The 19,564-nt window shown below is 50.1% G+C and overlaps 1 protein-coding gene across 1 annotated transcript in view; it reads left to right on the top strand.

The window, feature by feature from the left end:
• LOC119403983 (insulin) overlaps window positions 1–19,564 on the top strand; it is a 244,082-nt gene that overhangs the window by 208,647 nt on the left and 15,871 nt on the right. The window lies entirely within an intron of this gene.

Raw genomic sequence — 19,564 nt, 5'->3', positions numbered from 1 at the left:
CAGAACGCGTGCAGTGTGCGCGCAAAGCAACGCGTTTTCAAGGCAGCTTGAAGGGGACAGCGCAGGGGTCTACCACGGCCGCTGGATAAAAAGCGCATCCAGCGGCCGTGGGTCTACACTCGAGTAACCAGTTTTCTCCCCACATTGACTGACAGCGCCCAGCACCGCAGCGCCTCCCACGGCGTGGGTCTCCCTTTCGCTTGCGCGCCTCTCCTCCTTCCCTCTCTCCGACAGCTGCGCGTTACTCTCTGCACTTCTCTACCAGCACCTGTTTGTGCTTCTCCTGCGTTCTTTCTTCAGTGATTATTGAGGAAAGGAAAAAGGCACCTAATTTCTGTCTGCCTTCAGGCGACAGGGCGCAGTGCCTTGTAGGGGTGGGAGTAAGGAGGGAATAAAAGAAAAGTAGGAAAAAATAGAGAGAGAAGTGATAGGGGCATCCATCCAACGAAGAGAGAAGAGGACAGGAAAGATGGGGCAGACGATCACGGGAGTTCAAGGACGGGACCACGAAACACAGCCAGAGGCACGGTGCACAACATCGACGAAGCGGCGGAGGCCCCGGCGATGAGCGGCGCACGGCATAGCGGGCGAGGCGACCGTCACGGGGCGTCGATCAGCGAGAGGTACGAGGAGTAATCCAGGACATCGCGGCCGGCACGTCCGTCTTGCTTGAAATCCGGCGAGCGACCCCGTTCTCGATTTTGCTTTCGCGGCGCATGCGCTACTCTCTGCGCTACTCTCCTCCTCTAAACGGTTAGAGCGCAGCGCGCGTCCAGTGCAGCGCTTGCTTTGGTTGACTCGGCTTGACTCCATCGGTGCTTCCGATGAAGCGTCATGGAAGCAACAGTCCCGTAAGTGAGTGGGCTGACGCAAGTACGCGTCAGCATCAGCCCAATTGCGTCCACTCAAGACAAAGCTGCGAAGCGAAGGGCACGCGATGCTGAACGCAAACGCTTGAAGCGAGCGGCGGACCCTGAACTTCGTCAGCGCGAAGCAGCTTCGCAGCGTCAACGTCGAGTGGCGGACCCTGAACATCGTCAGCACGAAGCAGCTTCGCAGCGTCAACGTCGAGCAGCGGATCCTGAGCTTCGAGCACGTAGAGCAGCGTTGGAACTTGAACGTCGAACAGCAGAACTTGAGGTTCGGGACCGTGACGTTCAACATAAACGTACGAAGCGAGCGGCGGAACCCGACCTTCGAGAACGGGAAGCCACGCGTAAACGTCACCAACGGGAGGCAGCTCCCGATGCTGCACGCGACCGCGAGCGCGGCGTCAGCATCAGCCCAATTACGTCCACTCAAGACAAAGCTGCGAAGCGAAGGGCACGCGACGCTGAACGCAAACGCTTGAAGCGAGCGGCGGGCCCTGAAGTTGGTCAGCGCGAAGCAGCTTCGCAGTTAACCGTTTTACCTTCGTCTACAACGTTAATAACACCGTTAATAACGATCCGAGGTCGGTAGCATGTCGAACGAGCGCCAACGAAACGCAATCGTGCAAGTGCTCCGGCTTCGCATCGCCTCATGGTCCCCTTTAGCGGGAGATGGTGCAATTTTTTTCATCGAGCGGCCGTGGTCACGGCATCATAACCAGACAACTCGAGACATTATCGAGGCTTGGCACATACAAAAGGAAAAAAAAATCACGCCATATCCACGAAGTGAATGATGATGAGTGGGCGAAGCTCCGGAGGTAATCTGGTAAACCGCCAATCCCCGTAAATTTTGCCCACTCGATCATACAAAGACCTGACACACAAACGCGGGGTTCCTCATATATGACGTTAAGCTCAGGGGAACGTTTGATGTCGGCGTTGCTACTGTGCCTTTCGAGGGCGAGAGCGCGTTCACGATCGTTTTCATCCATGACAGAAAGAGAATGTGTGGTCTGTAACGCGCTTATACTTCATGGTCATCAGCGTGATCGTCATCACGTGTAGTGGGTACATTCCACTATACTGGAACGCGCTTATTCTTCATGGTCATCAGTCGCCATCGTCATCTTTATCACATGGAGTGGATACATCCCACTATGCGTGGCTACATACTACTACATACTACAAAGGAGGGACAGGCCCACACCCTGAGGAGCTTCGCCCCTAAAAGAGTCATGCATCAGCTTCCCGTCTGTAGCATTGCAGAACACAGAAATCTTATACTTGAATGGGTAGATATATTCTTGTTTTTTTGTTTTTTGTTTGTTTACTCCGGTTTACATACATTTATGTACGGGTTGTTATCTGCGTGAGGCCACGCGAGGTATTTATTTATGTTCTGCGGATGTGAATAAAAGTTCAGTTGAGAGTCGGCGCTTGTGTTTTCGTGTCGTCCTTTCTCTCGTGTGCATTGGTCTTCCCTTGTGGCGCCGTTTTAGTAGTATGAATTCGTACCAACTTGCCCAGTTGTCAGTCCTTCTAAGCATTTATTCCGCTCTTCAGTTGCGACTTCCACTAAATTATGTTCTTTGTTTCCGGCATTCGTAAACACCTCGGTCTTCATCAGGTGTTGAATACATTTACAGTTAGCGTGTCAGAACCAGGCTTGTTTTGCATGACGGCTAGGAATTCTTTATTGCTTCACCAAATTCTAACCCTATGATACCGGCGCTGGCAACCAAATATTTATCTTTCATTGAGATGTTTGCTCTGATACACATGCATAGCACATACCTTGTGTGCATGTTTTACGCTTTTGTTGTGAAGGCGGGCGAGCTCTGGACGTTTTTGCGCGAGACAAATACGCCGGGAGGCCGTCGAAAATCGCCGGTACAGCGTCCGGCAAAAGTCTCGGAACATCGCGCTGCGACGTCACAACACCACCTCCGACTTGCCATTGGTGCACGCGAACAATGTCACTCTCATCGAAGTGCTTTTCACAGACAAGCATATGCAAATCAAATGTGAAACCACCGGTTTGTCGTCGTGGTATGGCGCGCTTGCACATTTCCCGCCGTTCGCTATCTCTAGGCAGCCGGAGCACCGACACCTTTTCGTCATTTCCCTTGTATCCTGATCGAATCCAGGGTACGCAGCAGGTACGCCGCATCCTTTCCGACTCTCAGGCACAACACACTAGGCACAATACAAGACATAAGGTGAAAACTGAGTGCTGGCTCGCCAAGATATTTTGTACAGACACCGGCAGCCGCCTTCGCTGCCGTCTGCCCGATGCCAACAGAACTGCCACCTACCAACAAACGTACAAAAACAAGCGGCGCAGCGCTGGCTATGAAATATGAAACCAACACACTGGCGAAGGACGGCGTGGAAAGCGTTCGCTCCACGAAAGGCGTCGAGCAGACGCGTTCTCGAATGATCGAAACGTCGCTCGCACGATTCGTAACAGCGCTTTGCTGACAAAGGATAGAGGTATCGCCAGCTTGAGATCGCTCAGTTATACAAAAGCACATCGCGTGCCCGGGACCCCCCGTGTGCAGTGTTATGGGATTCATGCACTACAAGAAACACTGACCAATGCTATATGCAAGTAATACAGGGTGAGCTTCAACTGATTATGTCAGACGATAACATTTAACTAACCTACGTGGCTACAGAAAGCCTCGCGAAGCTGATAGTATGTGTACGCTGTGAGCTATAGTATTGAAAGTGCGAGTTGCCACGTATTTTCACGAAAACTTCGCGTCTCGCAAGAACGAATCAGATTTCCTGTGTCACGGAGGGCCCGGTTTGTTCACTGATGCAGGGAACATGCAAAGTCGTAGTGTTCTTTTCTTGCCAACGCATTAACACTGAGGCTAGCACAGCTGAACAAGGGAGCGACTGCGTAGTGCTGCCATTTTGTCGTCTACTAACCCTCCTCGAGAGGACGCTCCTGAATTCCGCTTGGCGGCGCGACAGTCTATGGGCATTGCGAATACATCCGATTAACGAAACGGCCAGGAGAGCACAATGTCGTAGGTGGCTAGATAGATAGATACGCTCAAAGTCGCAGAAGTTCGCTAAGAAATGCTTCGCATTTAAAAGTGCTGTCGCAGTGAAGAAGGGAATCAAGCCCGGTGCTAGGGCGTAGGCTTGGTGCTGTTTCCTCCCACTTCGTCCACCAGAGCTCAAATTGACCCAGAGATGAAAACTCATCCACATCCTCAGCAAACGCAAACATTAGTTCATTTGCCTCCTTGAGGCGGAACCACGAAGAAAGAATAGACAGGAGGGGGAACTTGGCTGCTTTTCGCGCCGTCATAGTGTCACGCCGGAGAGCGACGACGGACTAAAGCGACTAAAGTCCCTTTACGACGGACTAGAGTCACTGTATATGCTACCTTTAGGTAGCATATACAGTGACTCTTTAGGTAGCAGAGTAGCGCATAGGTCCGGCTAGCAACCACAGCTATGCGGTGAAGTCGCACTTCGTTTTTGTAGGCGACATGCCTACTGTGTCGCCGATTAACCTGTCTGGCGTGTCGAAGACCGGCGATACATATTGGCTGTCGATGGCTAGTGTTAATTCAGTTCGCTGCAGGGGCGGCATCGAGAAATAAAAAAATTGGCCCAAGTGGCAGCTTCTCCGCTATGCATGGTTGCTAGCGGCGTTGGAAGACAGATGCGCAACTCTGCTACCTAAAGGTAGCATATACAGTAACTCTACCAACAGACTGGACATAGCGCCACGCCGCGGCCGCCGCTTGCAGCGCACAAAGTGACGGCGATGCTTCATGACCAGTAAAAGTATTGAAGGACTTTGCTTCTGCGCAGGCACTGAGTACACTCTAACTAGAGTACACTCTACTCTAACTGAAGCGCACGTGGCTCGTTTTCGTCTGCCACATGGCCGCTTTGCCTCGGCGGCGCTGCATGCACAAGCGATGTTGCACCACCGTCGTGAATGGGCGATTTGGGGGCGGCTCGTATCGGCTACGCCAGTGCTGTAGAGCGCAAAACTTCATTGAACTGACCTCAAAAATGAGCTCGGGTTCGCAGACAAAGTTCGTTCAAATGTAATATTCACCATTCAGAAATCATTTAACTGTACGATTTTTGCATAGAATGCATAGGAAACCGCCGGGGATTTTGTAAAAGTTCGTTATTCTGAAATATTCGTGAAACCGACGTTCGTACGAGTGAGAGTTCACTCTAGTTGCTCGAGGTGCTACTTCCTCCACTGCAGAGAAGCCGGTCACACCACCGCAGCTGCCGGTACCGCGAAATGGGCCTGTAGGGCTTCGCCTGGGGCCTTCCCATAAGCCCATATCCGGAAAACTAAAAGCTGCAACCGATGTAGGTGCGGTTGCTGTTCCTCTAAATAGCAAAGATCCTCCGCCACTGACAAGGACGCCGCGACCAAATCTTAACCTGCGGCAAGTCAAACGCAGCCCTGACAAAGAAACTTCGTGGCCGGAAGAAGACCTGGCGACGCCACGTAGAAGCAGCGGAACAAGCCGACGTGGCTATGACCCGACGCCGCGACTTAACCGCTAACGCAAGACCACGAACTAGTGACCTTGACGTTCTCATCGATGGTCACAACATCGGCGCTCTCGTCGACACTGGAGCTGACTATTCCGTCGTTAGTGGACCGTTCAACAAGAAGTTGAAGAAAGTTAAGACTGTCTCAGAAGACTCTGAAATCCAGACCGTTGGAGGCCATCTTATAAAGCTGGCTGGAGTCTGCGCAGCAAGGGGCCATCTATAACCGGACTTATCCTGCGAGCTTCGTACTCTTGCAACATTGTTCCAGGGATGTCATACTTGGCGTGGGCTTCTTAAACCATCACGGCGCCGTCATCGACATAACAACCAAGTCGATAACTCGATCGCAGGACAAACTGACACCACCGGATATTATCAGCCGATACCGGCAGCTCGTCTGTCACCGAAAAGAACTGGACGTAGTCACTGACGTCATTGATGTTTTTCAGTGAAATACGTGACAGCGCGTCAGCATTAGCCATCGAGCTGCCCTTCCGGTATTGCCACGTGTAGCGATATGCTGCGAGCAAAAGCATCCATCTCTGTATTCAGGCTGCTGTTGAGGTAGATATTGGTTTGCCATGTCCAGATCGTGAATTCGCGGCCGAAGATATATTTATGGAAACGCTTTATTCCAAAAACAACAGCCAATGCCTTTTTTTCCAGCTTCTGCTTTGCTCAGTGTGCGTGAAGCATATGCTATTGGCTTTTCTTGACCGTTTACAACATGAAAAAGCACCGCTCCTACTCCGTAGGTAGATCCATCCGCCACTAATCCAAGCGGTTTGGAAGGATCATAGAACGTCAAAATGTTCTCGCTTGTTAACCATAGAGTTACTGTATATGCTACCTTTAGGTAGCAGAGTTGCGCATCTGTTTTCCAAACGCCGCTAGCAACCATGCTTTGCGGAGAAGCTGACGCTCGGGCCAATTTTTGTATTTCTCGACGCCGCCGCTGCAGCTCACTCAATTAACACTAGTCATCGACAGCCAATGTTTATCGCCGGCCTTCGACACGCCAGACATGTTTATCGGCGACGCGGTAGGCATGTCGCCTGCAAAAATGGAGTGCGACTTCAGCGCATAGCTGTGGTTGCTAGCCGGACCTATGCGCTACTCTGCTACCTAAAGGTAGCATATACAGTGACTCTAGTTAACCATTGCTTGCTCTCTTGGAAGCAGCGCTCTTCCTCAACAGACCAATGCCACTTCCCATTCTTTTTCAGTAGGTTGTACAATGGCTTAAGCTTGGAAGACATGTTCGGAATGAACTTCGCATAAAACGTAAGCATCCCCAGATAAGTCTTGAGCTCCATCTGGTTTGTGAGAGCCAAAGCGCTTCTCACAGCCTGAACCTTTTTTGTGCAAGGGCGCACGCCTGAATTTTCAATAATGTGGCCTAAATACTTCACAGAGGTTGAAAAAACTTACATTTGTCCTGCTTCACTCTAACTCCATGGAGTTGAAACCTTGCGAGCACAGCATCCACTCGCGTCTGGCACTCTTCGATAGATGCTCCGGCTATGAGAACGTCGTCCGAATAACACCCGACTCCTTCCAGTCCCTTCAGCATCTCGTCCATCACAGACTGAAAAATTGCCGGGGCGCTTGAAATACCGTAAGGCATGCGCAAACATTTAAACAAGCCAAGGTGCGTATTATTGGTAAGCAACTTCTGAGAATCTTCATGCACGGGAAGCTGCTGATATGCCGTGGTTAAATTAAACACAGTAAAGACTTTTCCGCCAACTAGGACTGCGAAAATGTCCTCTACGAGCGGCAATAGGTAGTGATCAGTCTTTATGGAAGGGTTTAATGTTACCTTATAGTCTCCGCACAATCTCACCTTGTGGTCAGGCTTTGGGACCATTTGGTGTGGCCCAGTCGCTCTGCAGGACGTGCTGCAAGATGCCTCTTTCCTTGAGAGCGAGTAGTTCCTGTTCCACGACTTCCTTCAGCGCATAGGGAACAGGTCGAGCCTTACAGAAGACTGGACGAGCCTCTTCTTTCAAGACTATTTTTGCTTGATAGCCCTTAATCAAACCAACTTCTGGACTGAACATATCACTATACTTTTGCAGCAGGAGTTTCACGCTTTGGTCTGCATGCACGATGAAAACGTTACCCCAGTTCAGCTTGAGCTCAGCAAGCCAGTCGCGCCCCAGTAGGCACGGTTGAGTTCCCGGAACGATAACAACCGGCAAGTTTTTCTTTTGACCTTGATACTCAACACACACTTGTGCTTGCCCTGTCGTCTCGAGTGGCATGCCGCCATAACTTTTCAGCTCGAGAAGACACTTCCTCAAAGCTGGCTTCTGTGGCAATCGAGCGTATATCTGCTCATTAATAATAGATACTGCTGCACCGGTATCTATATGCATGCTCACAGGATGCCCAGCAATTTTGACCTCTACCAGATAGGGCCGCTGTATTTGCTTGTTTAACTCAATTTGAAAAAGCTGCAAGTGGTCAGTCTCGTTCTGCACTTCAAGCGTATTAACAGCTTTGCCATGCTTCTTCCTGCACACCTTGGCTAAGTGACCTACGTTCTTGCACCAGTGGCATCGAGCTTTACCGTATTTACAGTCGCTTTCTTGGTGCTTATCGCGACATCTATGGCAATTTTCACCATGACTGAAAACTTGCGGTGCGCTCACCTTAGGCTTTCGCTGTGGATGGATTTTCTTGCTGACAGCGTGGATGGCTTCGTCCATTTGCGCGTTCCCCTCGTGCGGTCGGAAGCCCTTGGACTCTCTGTCAGCGAGTTCCGCGGCCTTTGCCAAGTCGCACGCTGTTTCAAAGTTCAACTCTTTTTTCTTCAGCAGCGTCGCTTGAATGGCCGGATTGCTGAGCCCCGCCACGAACCGGTCGCATAGCGCGTCGTCGAGAAAGTTTCCGAACGCGCACTTGGCTGCCATGTGTCGCAGTTCTACGGCGAACGCCGAAACTGACTGTCCCTCCAGCTGGTGCCGGCGGTTAAACTTGAACCTGTCAGCAATCACTTGGCTACCCGGCGCATAGTGTGCCTTCAAGACGCTGACGAGGTCTTCGAACGACTTGTCATCCGGTTTAGCAGGCAACAGCAAATCCTTCAGGCTCCTGTACTGGCGTTTCCCTAGGGCAGTGATGAACGCGGACTTCTTCAAGCTGCTGTCTTCGATTTGCGTTACTCTTCAACAATGCTCGAAACGCTCAACATACGAATTGAAGTCTTCGTCACCTCCCTCGATGGAGTCTAATTCCCAAAACTTCGAATCTTGAGCCGCTCTGTAGCCAGCGAGACGCAGGACAGACGCAGGCCCGACGCACGGTGCCGGTGATAGCTAGGGATCCGCCGCCATCGCTCGTCGCCAGATGTCGTAGTAACCCAGACGCACACTCGATGCCAACGAAGGAATGCTCTTTATTCACAGAACGCGCGCGTTTAAGTAGGTTTCCCTTTTGCCTGCGGTGGCGCTGCTGCGGCCATTGATGTTGGCACGTTGACACAGCAATAATGACAGGTCCTAATGTGCAAATCATGACACGCATGTCATGTGCAGCATGATTTACATGGCATGGTCTCGGGGCGCTCGCGGCTGTTTAAATGAATGAATATACATGAAAACTGGTATGACGAGACATTTCTGTGTGACGAACATAACTGACACGTAGTAACATGAAAGTCATGACAAGCATGTCATGTACGACATGGTTTACATGCCACGTTCATGGCGCACTCGCGGCCGTTTCGCTAAATTGATATACACCAAAAGTGGTATCGTGCGACGTCACTGTATGAACAACATGAATAACAGGTGGTAACATGAAAATCATGACATGCATGTCATGTATGACATGATTTATATGCCACGCTCATGGTGAATTCGCGGCCGTTTCGCTTGCTTGATATACACCAAAATTGGTATTGCGCGACACGACTGTATAACGAACGTAAATAAGAGGTGGTAACATGAAAATCATGACATGCAAGTCATGTAGGACATGATTTACATGCCACGCTCATGATGCATTTGCGGCCGCTTCGCTAGCTTGATATTCACCAAAATTGGTATTTCGCGACGCGACTCTATGACGAACGTAAATGAGAGGTGGTAACATCAAAAATTGGGGGACGCTTAAGCTTCGCCTTTAGGTGTTCAACGCGATAGCAATATCCTGCCTCTAGTGCGCACTTCGAACACTACGAGTGTTTACCAGAATGCGCGCAATAAGGTGTGTGCCTTATGTAATGGGTAGCATGCTTTAAACCAGGAGCAATTATCCGCGAGAACCTTTTTCGAAGGCGATGCACCCACTACGTGGTCTTAAGGGAATACTCGCAGTAATTTGTGTGCCTTTTTGTAATGGGTGGCTGTCTTTAAACCACCAAGTCGTTATGATATTGACGTGATGTGACGCCCGATGGCAATGTACGCTTGTACCGCGCAATATTACTGCCATATTACATCTCGTGCTGTGACACCTGTATACAGGACGCGTATTTTTGGGAAGCATCAAAGTTACTTTCAGCGCAGCTCCAAGCAGAGGCGTGGCTGTGTGGTAGAACACCTGCTTGCCACGCAGACGGCCTGGGTTTGATTCTCGCTCGGACCCAACATTTTTATTATTTATTTTATTTGCAGCTTTTTCGTATTTTCGGTCCCGGACAAGATGATGATTTTTCGCTCACAACCAGCGGTGCCGGCGCCGACGCCGACGGCGGGATTTCTGCGATACGAGCTCTTTAACGCTATCGCGTTAAAATCATAACACGCAAGTCATGTACGACATGATTTACATGCCATGTTCATGGCGCACTCCTGGCCGTTTCACTAGATTGAGATAGACTGTTGGGCGACTTGGTAATTCATTATGGAAACAAATAGCGCGAAAAAACATGGGACTAGTAGAAGAAAGCAACAGGACAAGCGCATACTAACAACTGAACCTTTATTCAACATTACACCATCTCCCGCTAAAGGGGACCATGAGGCGATGCGAAGCCGGAGCACTTGCACGATCGCGTTCCGTTGGCGTTCGTTAGGCATGCTACCGACCTCGCGTCGTGGAACGCGAAGAGGGACGCTACGCGCGTTGTATCTTCCATCTAGCCTGGCCGTTAATTCTCACAGGGCGAGCGGGGAACGCGGTCGACAGGCGGGCGAGAGGGGGGCAGCGTAGGAGAGGAGAGAGAAGGGGAGGGGACGCGCATGCGCTCGAGCTCATCGCGGCATTGCGCAGGAGAGAATTTCGGCATGTCTAGCCCGCGTTTCAGAAGAGAAGTGGAAAAGGGGAGGGGAGAGGGAAAGTGGAGAGGGAACGTGGAGAGGGAAAGTGGAGAGGGAAGGGGAGAGGGAAAGTGGAGAGGGAAGGGGAGAGGGAAAGTGGAGAGGGAAAGTGGGGAGGGTGAGTGGAGAGGAGGTGCGTGGAGAGGGTATGCGCATGCGCAGTAAGGGTGGTCACGCCGCACACCACCACCACCGGATTGAGCTCGGCCTTAAGATACTTCGCATCTAAAAAACGAATGTATTTATACCAAGCAAACCACACGTTCACCGCGCACAAATCCCTAACCTCAGATGTGCGCATCCAGATACCCTCTCTCAACTTTGTTCAAAGGAAGAGAAGGTTTAGCCACACATTTATCACCGCCTTTCCCAATAAAGAAAGCCTTCATAAGCTCACGTGCCCTCTGGTCACGATGGCGTGCAAGCACGTTTGCATCAGTCAAGACCGGCCTGCAACCACAGTCACGGTGGTGCAGCGACAGGTTAGACGACGACTGCCCTTTCAAAGATCACCGGTGGTCCTGCAAACGAGCATTCAAACAGCGGCCTGTCTATGCAATATCATATTTACCGCAAGTGAAAGGTACTTCATACACAACTCCTTCACCGCAGACTGAATGGCTGTGCCTGTGTTTTACCTTGCACTCATGCCATTTATGCGCCGTGTCGTCCACCTTCCTTTCCACAGCAGCGCACAATCTACCCATCTTATTTCTAGCTGAAAAGAACACATCAATCCCAAATCTCCACCAACGTTCTTAAGACGATGTGAAATACCGTGCAAATAAAGAATACTAGCAAGCACTTTCCTCTCACGTACCCTTTCACAAACAACGTCGCCTCTGAGCTCAGATTTAACGTTCCCGAGTATCTTTTCACACACGCGGCCCAAAATAGCAACAGGGTAGCACGCCTCACGGAGCCTATCCAGCTGCTTAGTGAAACTTTCACACAACAAGTGAGGGCAAGTCTTAAGAGCGGAGGTCAAACACGACATCGCAATGTCATTCTTCACCAACTTAAAACGGCTAGATCGGAAGTCTAAAATAGGTTTCAGTGATCGCGGAGAATACAGCCAACAGGTGAGTGTGCCTCCAAAACTAATGGACAAGTCCAAAAACTGAATAGTACCCTCCTTAGGTACTTCAAAAGTGAACTTATGGGCTGACCATTTCTCCTTGAAAAGCTTAAGAACACTTGCCCTAGTGGCAACACACCGACAAGAATGAACAAGAACAAGAAAATCGTCCACATAGCAAAAAGCTCTAACAGCAATATCGCTCACATGAGGTTCCAGCTCCTGGTCTACCCTGCTCAAGTAAATATCACTTAAAACAGGCGCGACCCTAAATCGGATGCACACACCAGACTTCTGGGTGCAAACCTCGTCCCGCCACCCGATAACAGATGACTTCAAGTACACGTCGAGCAAAGCAACAAAATCGCCTACTGAAATTCCACACCTGTCCTGGTCGAACACAGGGCGTGGTGGTCGCTCACATCTTTGAAGGGCCTGCCGTAAAGGTAGGGGCAAAATTTTGATGTAGCCCAGGTTATGGCAAGGCACTCCTTTTCTGTTGTAAAATAGTTGGCTTCCGCCTTTGATAGCGACCGGCTAGCATAGCTGATTACCCTTTCCCACGGAGAAATAAGTATTTGAGGAGGAGAATCTCTCGGCCGCGGCAGCGCGTGAAGGCGGCGCGATAGCGTCACGGCGGAGTGCGGTTACGCCGAAGCACGACAGATGACGCTTTCGGCCTGTTGCCATCTTTTACATGCTCTTCTATGGGCGCGACGCATAAAAATCGTGATAGCGCCTCATACATTATAAAATTTCTAAGATTTCTGTCTGTAACATCAATAGGTAGATATGACAGATACTTTAGCTGCAGTTACTAATCGATATTGCCGGAATTATAGGCCGTACAGCGCTTGAAACGAACTGCTAGTAGCGGCCCATGAGCAGACGACGTCTGCCGCCGCATGCACACGCCCCTCGCTCCTCGCTCGCATGTTCTGCGCGCGCATGCGTAGGTGGCCTTGGGAGGGAAAGTTCCCTTGGCGATTTTCTGGTTTTTTTTTTCTCTTTAGCGCTCTCAGTGGCTTCCGCGCGTTACGCCGGCGGAGCCGACTCCTCGATGTTTGCGCGCGCTTTTCACGCCGCGAAAAAGGAGAGTGCTTTGCAGATTTCGACCAGTGCTACTTCAGGATGGGGCGGAAATGTGTCGTGCCGAACTGCAGCAGTGGGTACGCGTCCTGCAAGGAGAAGGTAATTACCTTCAAAGTTCCTAAGACCCAGTGAGGTTGGAAGCGTGGGCTCGCGCCATACCAAGAAATGACCGACAGCTGACGCCTCGTGAATACGTTTGCGAGAAGCACTTCTCGGACAGTGACATAGACAGGCGGCGCTATTATGGAGAACTTGGTGGCGAAGTTCTCCTTGACAAACCGAAACGGCCAGTGTTGTTTCGAGACGCCGTGCCCTCAATCTTTCCGCGCGCTGTCCCAGATACTTGTCTGCTGTTCTCAAAAAAAAAAAAAAAATAAAGACAATGTGAAATTTCAACCACCTGGGGTCTTGTAACGTGCACCTAAATGTAAGCACCCGGGCCTTTAGCATTACCGTACCGTGGAAGTTGATCTTATGCGAAGCATGCGGCGGGTAGGCGACTGTTGCGTAACTTTTTTTTACTGAGCGACACGTTACAAAATGACGCTTAAGATTTGTATATATCTTATACGCATACATATGTTGAAGAGCCGCATATGTGTTATATAACCAGTTTACGGTTGGGTATCGCTGCCAATGGCAACGTGGGTATTACCAATACCAGAAGCGGTAAGCTGATATGTAGTGCTTATACGTGTCACAAGAACGCACGCACGTTTCACGAACCCGTGTGCATGTGTGCAAGAAGTTCTTGACAGTTCTTGAACAAGGTCATCATCACTGGTATTAGCGAGCACCAGCAGCTGGGCATGACTTGTTATAGGATCCGGGCGTGAATGTGGTGACGAGGGGTCCATGTGTAGTGAAGTATGTGGTATAGTAGAGCTGTGGGAAGTCGTGGATGCTTCGGTCATTTCGTCGACAAATTGTCTGTCAACAAAGCCGGAGACATGTCGGAACTTGAAGCCACCCTTCGCGTTGGTGAGGCATAGGCAGTCGAGGCTGGTAGGCCTGGATCGTGCTACGTAGACCAACATCAGTGGATGGTGTTTGTCGTATTCGCGGACTACCTGGGCGTATGTGGCCTACGTAGCCTAGTCTACAAAGCGGCTGTCAATCAATCTGGCATCATCCTCGGTCAGCCTGAGGCCATCGCCCAGCCTCGTAGGAAATGAAGAGGACACTGCGTCGTTCGGGTGGACGAAGTGCACTTTACGGTGCGGTGATGTGTATATCATATCTAACTTTCGTTAATGTGTTCCTCCAAGGCCGAGCAACGCTTCAATATAGCTTGATGAATTACAGGAATACAAACGTAATGTTTATAAGTCTGCTATAAAAGTGGAGCCAACACTGGAACTATAGACGTTAATCTGATATGACGCCTGTATCGTAGGAGTACACATCGTAGGAGTATCATGTAGTGTTTATTGCTTTCTTGTAAAATTAGATAGTCAGCACCACAACCACAATTGATGTTGCACCGATATTACGCCTGCGTAGGCTGTTTTTCCAAACCAGTTTATAGACCTGGCGTGGCTCAGTGGTAGAATACCTGATTGCCACGCAGAATGCTTGGGTTCGATTCCTGCTCGGATCCTAATTTTCATTCTTTCCATTCATTGAGTCAACTCTGCCGTTGTTGGTTTTCCTTAACGCTCTAGCATTTAGGTTACCAATGTCTGTTCTCGCCGTTCCTGGGTCGATATAAACTGTCAATCACCTGTGGCGCATACCCGTACAACGCGGCCCGTGGTAAACGGGTATGTGCCACACGTGTCTAGTGGAAAGGGTTTGATGACGTACGCAACAGGATTTTAACGTTATTCATGTCATCACCCGGCAATCATATTCGTCAAATCCTCTTACCCTCCCGTGCAAATTTTGGTCTACACCAAGTTAAGGAGGCGATCATGAGAGCACCCAGACGTAGGCGGCTAGATAGATAGATAGATAGATACGTAGATAGAAACGCTCAAAGTGCCAGAGGTTCGCTAAGAAATGCTTCGCATTTAAAATACCTCGGTATAGTCCAACCCATTTCACTACGCAGCTAAAGTGCAGCATGAGACGTGTAAATCATCACTTCACATACAAGATCCCGAAAACCCAAATATATACAGGCTATGTCAGTCCGTTAACCACAATCATAGCCAAGGAAAGCCACCGGTGATTGACCTTGACGCTTACGTGATAGTGTCCTACACGAGACGAACGCCATGGGCCTTCGACTTGCCACAAAGCGCCAGAGACGCTTGGCAGCGTTTCCGCCCGGACGTCTGGCTGCAAATCTTTATTAGCGTCAGACGTACAGCCGGCCTGATGGCCCGAAACCAGCAAACGTCGCAACCCAACAGGACATGTTACTTGCCTGCGCGCCGAGTGAGGAGCGTTCGACAGACTACTCTAGGCACATGAACATCCGGTCGGGACCGATCAGCTGCATAGAGTTTCGAAATCTCAGACGAACTGCCTTCTGCCTCACGGGATGCCAAAGAGGTCGTATCGGCTTCGTCATTGCTCAAACAGCAGTACATTGGCACTCTGTTACTACCTCCTGCGTACTTAATGGTGGGCTCCTCAACACTACTTGTCATACCAGTTAGCTCATCACGTGAGCTAACAACACCACATACTGAAGACTCTACTTGTGATTCAATTTTTCCTGCGTCTGAACTCTCTCCCGATTCTCTCCGACACACCTCATATCCACTAAGCCGGGAAGTGAAGCTCTCTGTATTCAACCGCAAGGTATTCGCATGGCCCTCCAACATTCCCGTATCAGCTGACACCGCAGCATGCAGCACCCTTGGCTAATCTGCGTCAAACTCAGAGTTCGCTCTACGGCATTCGCCGTCTTGATTCTCAAGAACACTTAGCGTTCTTTCAATGGAATTATTCAGAGGTACCCTTGCCTCTCCAATGCCTGCACTCTTCCTCCTAGAGGTTGTAGAGCGCACCTCATCTTTAATGGAACTCCTCTGTTCCTTGCTTCCAAATCTGTGTTCTGCTTCGACAAGCTCAGCTGGGCTTTTCCCAGCTCCATGGCTGACCGTCTCTATGCCATGCTTAAGCCTTACATCTGGCTCTAACGAAATGTTTTGGCAAGATACTGTCACGGGGTCGTGAGGTGGACGAAGACCGCAGGCGACGTGTCCGAGATGAAAGTCTATTTGGCCGAACTTGTGGCCGAGAAACGGAAAGGTAATTTACAGCAATACACAGTGTATGCGCTGATAGCCGCGAACAGAGCGTCGACCGTCGATCAACTGACAAGCGGTCAAGCGCGTCAGCTTTTATACAGGCGCCATCGAACTTTCCAGCAATATCGCTGGTGGCGGCATTATCTCTCGACAAAGCTAGAACATTCACGGGCGGCGCGCAATCTTAACAAAACAATCTAGTACAATCGAGAAGCTTCTCGAACACTGCTTTGCGGACAGCGTCGATTGTTGATAAACGTCCTTGCTGGTCAAACCTCAATAATTTAAAATAAAACAAGAAGTGTGTATCGATATAGTAATCAAAGCCTGTCACAATGCACTCGACGCCGGCACTTATCGCCGCGCACACTCTGTACTCTTCTGCTCTCCTCTGTACTGTTCAACCCTCTTTCCCTTATTAGCTTTAAATACGAGCACTGAATAAACCAAAGCGTCTTTTCCTTGCTCGGAACCGGCCCGTGCGTATCTGTCGTAGATCAACAACGAAACTTGGTGTCAGAAGTGGTTACGCGAGCCAGCCGCTGCTACCCAAGGGAACACCCGCGAACAACCGCCACCAGCCACACAAGAGCTGTCATGGAATTTCTGAAGCCGCCTGAACAACTTCGCCTACGGGGTGACACCAGTAGGAACTGGTGCCTGTTCTAGCAGAAGTTTGAGCTGTTTGTAACTGCGTCAACGCCACAAGGGAAAACGTATACGCGTTTTCCACGGGGGGCAATGCCACGGGCGTGGCATTGCCCCCCTCTGAAGAAGCATCGTCCCGATGTTTGTGAAAGAACAAAGAAGAGAGAAAAAAATCACAGCATATCCACGGGGTGAATGATGATGAGTGGGGCGAAGCTACGGAGGGAATCATCTGTAAACCGTGAAACTCTTCCGTGAAATGCGCCCAGTACATAATATAAAGAGTGTGAAACATCGTGTATATATTAAACATCAAACTTTTATTGTACTGTTGGTTTACGTGGTCCCTTCATTATCACTTGTGATCGGTGAAATGCAAGGAAGAAGTCCGCTCCCGAGCGAAAGAGCGCCAAGAGCGACCGCATTCCCCGCTCGCCCTGTGCGAATTAAAGGCAAGGCTAGAGGGAAGACAGGACGCGCGTTCCACGACGCGAGGTCGGTAGCATGCCCAACGAAAGCCAACGGAACGCGATCGTGCAAGTGCTCCGGCTTCGCATCGCCTCATGGTTCCATTTAGCGTCCCAAAACCAAACATATTGCTCAAGGTGTGCCTTGCGTTTTTCGTAGAAATAATTTCTTTATCATGTACATTAAGACGAAAAGTTGAAAGCTCACTAGAGTGTATCGCCCGCAAAGTATGTCTTTTAGTGTGATTTAACTCTCGTACGGCGGGGTCCTCGCGCCGTTGCCGGTCCACCTCGCCCGTTGACGATCGGGCGAGGTGGCTACATAGAACTACTACTACTACACGTTAAGAAAAACATCTGGCGTTCTTTCGTTCTGCTTTTACAAAACATCTGGCGTCTTTCGTTGGTTTATTTCATCAATCAACGGCGTTTTGAACAAAATTTTTATTGTTTAATCACGCACAGGAAAAATCTCACCAGGCACTACCTTGGAGGTAAACAATGGCTGCTAATGGCAATGAGAGACAGAAGAAGTCGGCTTTTAGCTAACACTTACACTTCTACTTCTACTAACGTTTCCTACTGGAACATGCCAATGGCTGCTAATGGGGAATGAGAGACAGAAGAATTCGGCTTTTAGTTAACGCGCACGCTGCGAATTTTTTATTGTTCAACAACGCACAGGAGAAATCTCCCACCGGCACCACCTTGGAGGTCAAAGCGTAAGACTTGTTACTCACTACTACGACCACGACGACTACGAGGGACGAACGGGTGCCGCCTTAAGGAGCTTCGCCCCTAAAAAAACAAGTGCATACATAAATAAATTACAATAGCAAAGGAAAAGTAGAGTCCCCAGGTTCGCTAACGCGCAAAAAACGGCTTAAGGCGCACGACATGGACGACTTCAGGTCGTGCGCGGCGTCGCTGGGAGTTCGTAATGCCGTCCGGGATGACCTCGTAGTCAAGAGCGCCGAGGCGTCGAAGAACCTTGTATGGCCCGAAGTATCGCCGAAGGAGTTTTAGGGACGAAGCTCCTTATAGCGGCACCCGTTCGTCCCGTAGCAGTGTGTAACCAGTCTTAAAAACGGAGGGGGCGTGCACACATGAAGGCTCCCTAAAGACAATGCGCTGCGACAATACGTGATATGTATCGCCCTCTCCTCTCCTACGCTTCCCCCTCATTCTCCTTTCCTACGGTCCCCCCCCCCCTATCTTGCCTCGCGGCGCAGCGGCGCCGACGCAAGCAGCGTCGCGAGGCAGCGTCTTGATTGAAAAAACCGACCGCTCGCGCTGCACAACCGTCCACTGACCACCCCGTAATATAGGCACTGAATTTGACCTCCAAGGTAGTGCGTGTGTGCGATTTCTCCTGTCCGTGATTAAACAATGAAAATTCACAGCGTACATGTAAAATAAAGTGAGCTGCAAGTCGTCATAACTCTCATCGAACCTTTAGTATAAACGCGCCCGATCTCACGTCGGTGATGATGTACTGGGCAGAATTCACGGAAGATTCACGGTTTACCGATGAACCTCCGCAGCTTCGCCCACTCGTCCGCCGCGGTGGTATAGCGGTTACGGTGCTCGGCTGCTGACCCGAAGGTCGCGGGTTCGATCCCGGCCGCGGCGGTCGCATTTCGATGGAGGCGAAATGGTGGAGGCCCGTGTACTTAGATTTAGGTGCACGTTAAAGAACACCAGATTGTCGAAATTTCCGGAGCCCTCCACTACGGCGTCTCTCATAATCATATCGTGGTTTTGGGACGTTGAACCCCAGATATTATTAGCTTCGCCCACTCATCATCATTCACTCAGTTGATATGCTGTGATTTTTTTTCTCTAAGCCCACGTCGGCGTATCGGCGTCCAGACCCAAACACGGTCGCCGCGGGCTGGTATTCCACGAAGCGTCGTCGAAGATTGTAGCGACGGCTGTCGGTGTGCTGCTGGGTCTTGATGCGCAGGCGCGCGAGCTGTCGAGCTTCTTCGGCACGTTGTAGGTAAGCGGCGGCGTCGAGATTTTCTTCGTCGGTGACGTTTGCTAGCATGGCGTCGAGCGTCGTCGCCGGGCTCCTTCCGTAGACCAACTTCCGTAGACCACCAAGCATCAATGACTCCACTCAATTTAGGAATGTACTTAAAACAATGATTACCTAATTACCCCCTTTATGTTTTGTTCATCAGTTGATTTATATTGCTTTTTGCCTTCACCATGTAATAAAAATAAAATTACTGCTCCTCATTTGCTTTTTATGATGTAAGTTGTTAGGAGTAATCATCTTTGTACCCCAATTAGTGACTGTATTTTATGCCATTTGCTTTGTGTTCCTTGTTTTTTTTTATTGTTGTGCATTGCCGTTCCCCTCTGAAATGTACTATGT

Source organism: Rhipicephalus sanguineus, chromosome 9, assembly GCF_013339695.2.
Source record: "Rhipicephalus sanguineus isolate Rsan-2018 chromosome 9, BIME_Rsan_1.4, whole genome shotgun sequence".
Lineage (NCBI taxonomy): Eukaryota > Metazoa > Arthropoda > Arachnida > Ixodida > Ixodidae > Rhipicephalus > Rhipicephalus sanguineus.
This window is presented reverse-complemented; position numbering and strand designations above follow the sequence as displayed.